The sequence below is a fragment of the Palaemon carinicauda genome, chromosome 17 (genome assembly GCF_036898095.1).
Source record: "Palaemon carinicauda isolate YSFRI2023 chromosome 17, ASM3689809v2, whole genome shotgun sequence".
Lineage (NCBI taxonomy): Eukaryota > Metazoa > Arthropoda > Malacostraca > Decapoda > Palaemonidae > Palaemon > Palaemon carinicauda.
The window spans coordinates 33,391,567-33,399,656 of NC_090741.1; the positions used below are offsets into that span (position 1 = coordinate 33,391,567).

General features: G+C 33.7%; 1 pseudogene; it reads left to right on the forward strand.

Moving 5' to 3' along the window:
* Positions 1-1,528: 1,528 nt before the first annotated feature.
* Positions 1,529-3,186, forward strand: LOC137656299 (uncharacterized; annotated as a pseudogene).
* Positions 3,187-8,090: the final 4,904 nt, after the last annotated feature.

The window sequence follows — 8,090 nt, forward strand, 5'->3', positions numbered from 1 at the left end:
TATATATATATATATATACATATATATATATATATATACATATATATATATATATATATATATATATATATATATATATATATATATATATATATATATATATATATATATATATATATATATATATATGTATATGTATATATATATATATATATATATATATATATATATATATATATACACACACTTGATATATAAATATCTATGTGTATATATATATATATATATATATATATATATATATATATATATACATATATTTATAAGTAATATTTACATATATATATATATATATATATATATATATATACAGTATGTATACATTTATATATATATATACTATATATATATATATATATATATATATATATATATATATATATATATATATATACATATATATATATATATATATATATTCATATATATATATATATATAAATATATATATATATATATATATATCTATATATATATCTGTATATATATGTGTGTATATATACATATATTTATAAGTATATATATATATATATATATATATATATATATATATATATATATATATATATATATATAAATACACATTTATATATATATAAATATATATGTATATATATATATATATATATATATATATATATATATATATATATATATATATATATATATATATTTATATATATATATATATATATATATATATATATATATATATATATACATATATATATATATATATATATATATATATATATATATATATTTATATATATATATATATATATATATATATATATATATATATAGTGTGTGTGTGTGTGTATGTTTGTGTGTGTGGGTGTAATGTAATACCTAGGGAAAATATACGGTTGAATCAGTAGAACTTCAAAAGTTTAAAGTTGGAGCAAATGCTTTTTTGTTGACCAAGCGGACATGAGTCTTTTTATTGTTTATTTATGACATATTTGTTTTTGATGTTGTTAATAGTTTATGTATGACATGTCTGTTTTGACGTTGTTACTTATTTTAGAATGATTTATTGATAATTTGTTCTCTTCATTTATTTATTTCCTTATTTCCTTTTCTCACTAGGCTATTTTTCCCTGTTGGAGCCTTTGGGCTTATAGCATCTTGCTTTTCCAATTAGGGTTGTAGCTTGGATAGTAATAATAATAATGATAATAATAATAATAAAAAGGTATCACCAAAATCCACCACATCCTCATTTCCATATCTTCTTCTAATAGGCAAATCAATATCTCCATTTGGATCAGACAAACGTCAACCCTCCAATTTTCTTGAATAGAAATATCACTATTGTTGTCCGTTCATCTTCATCAATGCATTGAAAGAAAAAACTAAAATTCTTCTCTCTTTTTTTTTTACAGGTGGTCCATCATGTCAATCATTTTGATTCCCTTCCTCATTTTGCTGATGTCAGCAAAGGCAATCTCAGCTGCTCAGGTCACGGAAGGTTCTCCTTTCTGTAGGCTTACTGGCAGCCATCTTGATTGCGACTTCAAGAACTATGACGATGTGAGTATTCACTTATGATTATTTATTCTATTGATATCAAGACTTTGTCAAACGTTCTATTTCGTGTATAACCTTCTACTATTATTCTTATTATTACCTCCTTCACTTCCTGGCCATAATTCTACTCGTAGAATAGTGAAACTTTCAGGGATTAATTGTTATGATAAAACGTGGAAGTGATGCAATTTTAAAAGCCTTAGGTCAAAGTCCAAGGTCAAGGTCGAGCAAAAGGTCGACTGAATTAACCTTAACCTTAACCTCAGGTTATCGTTCGTCAACGTTCGTCGTGTGACACTCAAGTAGCCCGGCAGTCTGAGCGATGCGGTCCACCCCTTGAAGGATTGCTCGAATATGAATGTTATCATTCACAACTCCTCAGTTGAAAAACTTCCCTTGAATACTCGTGGGATATCAGTGACGTCATCGTACATCAGTCATCTAACGCTGTCCCGTCTGAGAGGATATATAGTGTCCAATTTTTCAGTGTTTGGGATCGTCAATATAAGCGAAGCAGTCACCAATCAAACTTTGTACTTCAAGGACTCTGTTATCCAAAATCTAAGTAAATTAGAAATGAATTCGAAAACAAGTGTTTATCTTGTTAATACAACAGTTCTTCATTGTCGTCCAAACGCCTTATCATTTGGAAATGGATCTTCACTTCTCATGATTCCAAGCGAAGGGGTTAACTTGAGTGGACCAGTTGATTTGAAACCAGGTTCTCTTGTGAATATTTACGGGCCTGCGCATAAAATCAGCTTTGTGGTATCTGGTATAAGTCAATCAGAAAATCTAAATGCAGGCACTAAATATACTCTAACTGAGAGACCTTTGTCAATTAATGAAACCTTATTTGGAGACAGCACTTACATTTTTATCCTCTGCATTCTCCTTCTGCTCCCAGGAAATTTATATCTTAGCTTATGTTTTATGAAATCAAGGACTGGGTCCTCTATCTTTTCTCATTATCTGTTAGTGAATGAGAAGATTAGTAAATGAAACAAATATTATCACTTTTATGTCTATTTCTCTGATTATTGTACACAGTCTCAGAGAACAGACCTGGAGGTCCTTTACTTGACCACAGCTTCTGGGATGAAAAGTCCTTTTATGAAAAAAGGCTAAGAAAAGTGGCAAAGGGTAAAAATAACCTCGTTAGAAATTGGTCATTACATTGGGGTCACAACTCTTTAAGAAAAATTTAGTACAATGTCATTTGAAACCTTATAAGGATTCCTGATACAGCATGTTCATCCCCAAATATCTCTTTAGTATTGTTATCTGTGTTAAATTCGTGTACCAATAGTGGAAGAAAGACCAGATATCCTCAGAAGCAAAGTTGATTGTCTTTTTAACTAAATGAAAATTAAAATCCTCTTCACTTGATTTTACTGAAGAAGTTCTAGAAAGATAGACAAATACTTTGCATTACATATAGACTGAATATGAGGGACTCGAACCCGTTTTATGTCCAGAAAGATGCTTTGAATTATATGAGCAGAGACACAAAAATGTTACTTATTTAAATCTAGTTACTAATCTACGTAAATTTCTATTACCATGCCTAAACTTTATTATGGTGGATTAACTCTTTAGGAACCAATGTGCGATATACTAAACCTTTTACTTTGATTAATTTAATAAAAAAATTTTGAGAAAATATTTTTTTTTCTGGAACCATAGAAAATGAACGACAGTCTAATGATTCGTCAGGTTGACTGAATTTATTCAAAGAACCACTTAAGCTCCCCTCTTACAGATCAGCTGTCACTAAAGGTGTAGAATGCCCCAGACTTCTCTTATTCATTTACTGCTAATGCTGGCAAGTTTTTTATTTTCAATACTAATCATTATCAATCACGAGAGTCTGGTCGAATTTCCAGGCCTATCAACACCAAGTTTAGATTTGATAAAAACTAACCAAAGTTTTCTTAGATAAATACTACAACTGTAAGACACAAATAGCTTAAGAGATCAAAGGAAGTCATATGTACATAAGGAAATCACTTGTACAGGGAACACATTATTCTCTACCATATCACATGTATATTATATCTTACCAATCCAAGTTTGCCAACGGCTATACTCGTATAAGCGGATGAGCAACCTAGTGGAGTAATGAGAGCTTTGAGTGTGGAGGAAATCACAGGCAGCAGGTGACGGATTGGGTTTTTGGCTGTAGACAAATTGTCTCTTTGGATTTTACTCCTGATATCTGGCGGTTGATCTTTCTAGAATTAGTATGGACCGGCAGGGGTCACTTGCCTTAGTTAGATAGGTACTGTGCATCACAAGGAACTGGCTATCCTTTGATGAATCTAGCCAATGAATCCCCTGAGGCCCTTTGCGTCAGAAAGCGTAGGAGGAGGAGATGATCATGATCATGATGACACATGAGAATGATTAAGGGATTTGCATCTTTAAGAGAAAATGATGGATGAACCTGCTTATCGTACAATGAAATTCATCTATCTAACAATTCTCAATGATTCAAAAGTTGAATCCCACCATTAAAGCCTTACTTATGTTGTTACTCGTCATATTCCATCCACGTGGACTATTTTTTCTGATGGATCGTAAAGCTAATTTGATCATTACATGAGTATAATATAGTAGCTTTTGTCGCTGGTGACCATTTTTTTTTTAAAGATTTGGGGTGTTTCTTTCTTAATTCTATATATTCATCTCTCTCTCTCTCTCTCTCTCTCTCTCTCTCTCTCTCTCTCTCTCTCTCTCTCTCTCTCTCTCTCTCTCTCCCTCTCTCAAACATTAGCTGTGGTTGCCAAAGGCACTGGATATTACATAAATCCGAACCAAAGGTTTATGGTCCAAATTCCTCTCTCTCTCTCTCTCTCTCTCTCTCTCTCTCTCTCTCTCTCTCTCTCTCTCTCTCTCTCAAACATTAGCTGCCGTTACCAAAGGGCCTGGATATTATATAAATCCGGAGTGATGGTTTATGGTCCAAATCCCCCCCCCCCCTCTCTCTCTCTCTCTCTCTCTCTCTCTCTCTCTCTCTCTCTCTCTCTCTCTCTCTCTCTCTCTCTCTCTCTCTCTCTCCTCCCGAGGTGTTATTCCCTTTTGGCGAACAACAGGTGTCCTTTCTCGGGGTATTCGCACACCTATTTCGGCTGCAATATTTTCCCCGTTTTTTAATTTTTCTTAGTCTCCCCTCCGCGTGCGTAAGCGTTTTCTTTCTATTTTCTCCAATAAAAGCCCAGTTTTTGCGTTTATTTTCTTACTTTCCCCCTTCTTTGAAAATGTGATATACTTTACGACGCCATTGTCCTTTTATATTTCTAGAAATTTTTATGCTGTGTGTACGAGTAAAAATGTCAAGTAGAATCGAAGGAAATGGAGTATAAAAGAACAAAAGTTTTGCGTATGCAAACTGCGGAAGCAGAAGATTATGATTGTACTCTTCGGATTTTCTAGTAGAATAAAGCTCCCTTGGTTATCTAATTAGATATTTTTAGTATTTAGGATCTTTAGGCTTTAGTTTTTTTTTTTTTTTTTTTTTTTATTCAGATGATGATCACTATTCTCTGGACCTCATTAGTAAGTATCCATGATGCTAATTTGCCTCCAGAAATATTAGATGTTTTATAGCAGGATTAATCTTAATGTTTCTTTAAAGAAAAATAGACAAAGGCATGATATGTAATGAGAATGATAAATAATAGAGGGGTATTAACAATAACAGAATGGATCCCTAGAGACTGCAAAACAAGCAGGGGAAGGAAGAGAAGACGATGTATTGACGAACTAAAAAAAGTTCGCGTGTGTGGACAGCCGTAGAAAGGCCATAAACAGGTGGGAGTGGAAGGACAAGTCTGAGGCTTTTAATCTCCAGTGGACTAGAAACGGCTAATGATGATGATGATGATGATATTGACACTTTTGAATGACTGTAAAGCTTACTCCCGTTGGCAACACCCAGAGATCGGGGTCCCTCTAAGCACCCAAAGTATGAAGTGATCCTTCAAGTCCCTAAAGTCATACTTCAACCCTAGTACTGTTATTTTATCCTTGAGCTTGAATCTTTAGACTTTGAACTATATCCTACTGTGCTCCCAGCCCAGAAAAAACCCTTGAAAATGACTCAATATCTTTCTAAGTGTACACAATGCTTAACTCCTTTGTAAGATTGGTAAAGGAGGACATGGGAACAACTAATTTGTTCATAACTCTTGTCAGTATACTAGTGTAGGGACATTCCAGTTAAGATATTTTTTACACTTTTGGCCGTTTGGACCAAGCCTTGGTACTTGTTAATTGTTCTTAAACAAGGCTAGCGAACTGCTCAACCCCAAATAAAAATGTTTGTTAACATTTCAGTTTTTGTTTGATACATACTTCTGATATGAGTAGCTTAACTGCTCTGGTTGGCTTTTCCAACTTGGGTTGTAGCTTAACTAGTAATAATAATAATAATAATAATAATAATAATAATAATAATAATAATAATAATAATAATAATAATAATAATATATGACCAAAGGTTACCTGAATGATGTGCTAGCATATGATGTGATATCTGGAAATCATGAGAAATACCTTAAAGATTTGCCATGTTTACATCAGAGTATAAGTATGAGTTGAAAGATGTAAATGGGGCTCCTCTAGCCATCCCCAGAGATATTCCTAAAATAGTTTATCTTAATTGTTCATTGCTTCTCTTGTAGTTTTTTATTTCCTTATTTCCATTATTATTATTATTATTATTATTATTATTATTATTATTATTATTATTAATATTATTATTATTATTATTATTATTATTATCAGCAGAGATATTTTTTAGAATAGTTTATCTTAATTGTTGATTGCCTCTCGCAGTTTTTTTTTATTTCCTTGTTTCTTTTCCTAACTGGGCTACTTCTCCCAGTTGGAGCCCTTGGGCTTATACCATCCTGCTTTTCCAAATAGAGTTGCAGCTTAGCTTGTAATAATGATAATAAAAAAAAACTTTGGGGCTCCTTTAGGCAGCCTTCTACTTGGGATGTGATATACCAGAGAATTTTACCTGCCGAGGTATCACGGGGTTTCTACCCCCTGGGCGAATATTTAAACTACCAAAATATCATGGGATTCATAGAGTATAGGATGCTATTAGAGGGTGACTCTATTTATTATAACTTGTCAGGACATCACAACCATCTCAACTCCCAGATGATAAAAAAACAGTGGACTGCATCTTTGAATTAGATTTTGTTCAATGCTTAAGAGATACTTGGAATAGAACTCTACTTATAGCTACTTTTATTACTCATACGTTCCTTGTGGGAACATACTTTTTTATTATTGTAAACTCCAAAAGAGTCAATGCCTAAAAATCACCCACCATCATAGACAGACTATATTTGGTCACTTAAGACTTGGATGGAAAAAATGCGTTAATCATCAATATTTTCATCAATTTATTTAATAATATTATTATAGAGTGTATAAATCATACTACCATTCACACCTCAGGATTATATATGTAATTGACAGATAGGTTTGCTTAAAAGGCAAATGGGTGTTGCAGACTAATACACACACAAACAAAGGAACTCCAACTCCTTCTAGAAACATAATAGACACCTCACATGTCTCCAACTGTCGACCTAACAGCGCCAGGACTCCTCGCTGCTGGGAGGAAGGACGTTGGTGACGGGTACAACATGGACAATAGCTACCTGGGTTTAAGAGATGTCACTCAGCTGATCGGGATTACGGTCTACTTCAAAGCAAACACCTTCAAAAGAAGGCACCCGTGCTTACCCCCATACAGATGGGTAAAAGCTCGCTAATAAAAGAAGATTCTATCTAGGTCTTTGCAGAATACATCATCAATAGTCATGACTCGTTCAGGAACAAACAGAGCTGGCCGGAAAACGCTCACCTTGGGTTATGGATCGTCAAACGTGAGACAAACACAACAGCCACCATGAAACTTATCTCAATTGCCTTTTGGCAAATATATCTAGTTTTATGACATCAACCTCGGCTCGCTTCTTCTTCTTCTTCTTCTTCTTCTCGTTTTGCTTCGTTCAAATGCAGTTCGATCTTCAGGAGAACGAGAGATTTGACGGAATCGTAGGATGTCCATTGGCAGTTACTCCCCTCCCCCCCATCTGTAATCATCTGAATAAATCCATTTGTTATACAGGACACCATTTTATAAAGTCTCTCTCTCTCTCTCTCTCTCTCTCTCTCTCTCTCTCTCTTACCTTATCACCACAACGTTTGCCGTCTGTTACCCATGATTACCCAGTTGCCTTCTTCCCCTGCGTCTCCTCCTTGGGGTCTTTGTACAGCCGCCTTTTTCGCTTTGCTCTTCAATTTGTTGGACAAATATTGTCTTTTCTGATTGCTTGCCAAGTTGCCTTCTCTATTGTCATTTCTCGTAGTTTTTCTAACAGCGGCTTACACAGGAGTCGAATCTGGGGGGGGGGGGGGAGGTGGTGGAATTTCTTGACTTCTTGAAAAAGCGAGCAAGGGTTGGAGATGGAAGTCACACATGATCGCGCCAAATATAATAGAAAAAAATAAAGTGTTTTGATAGTGCCAGC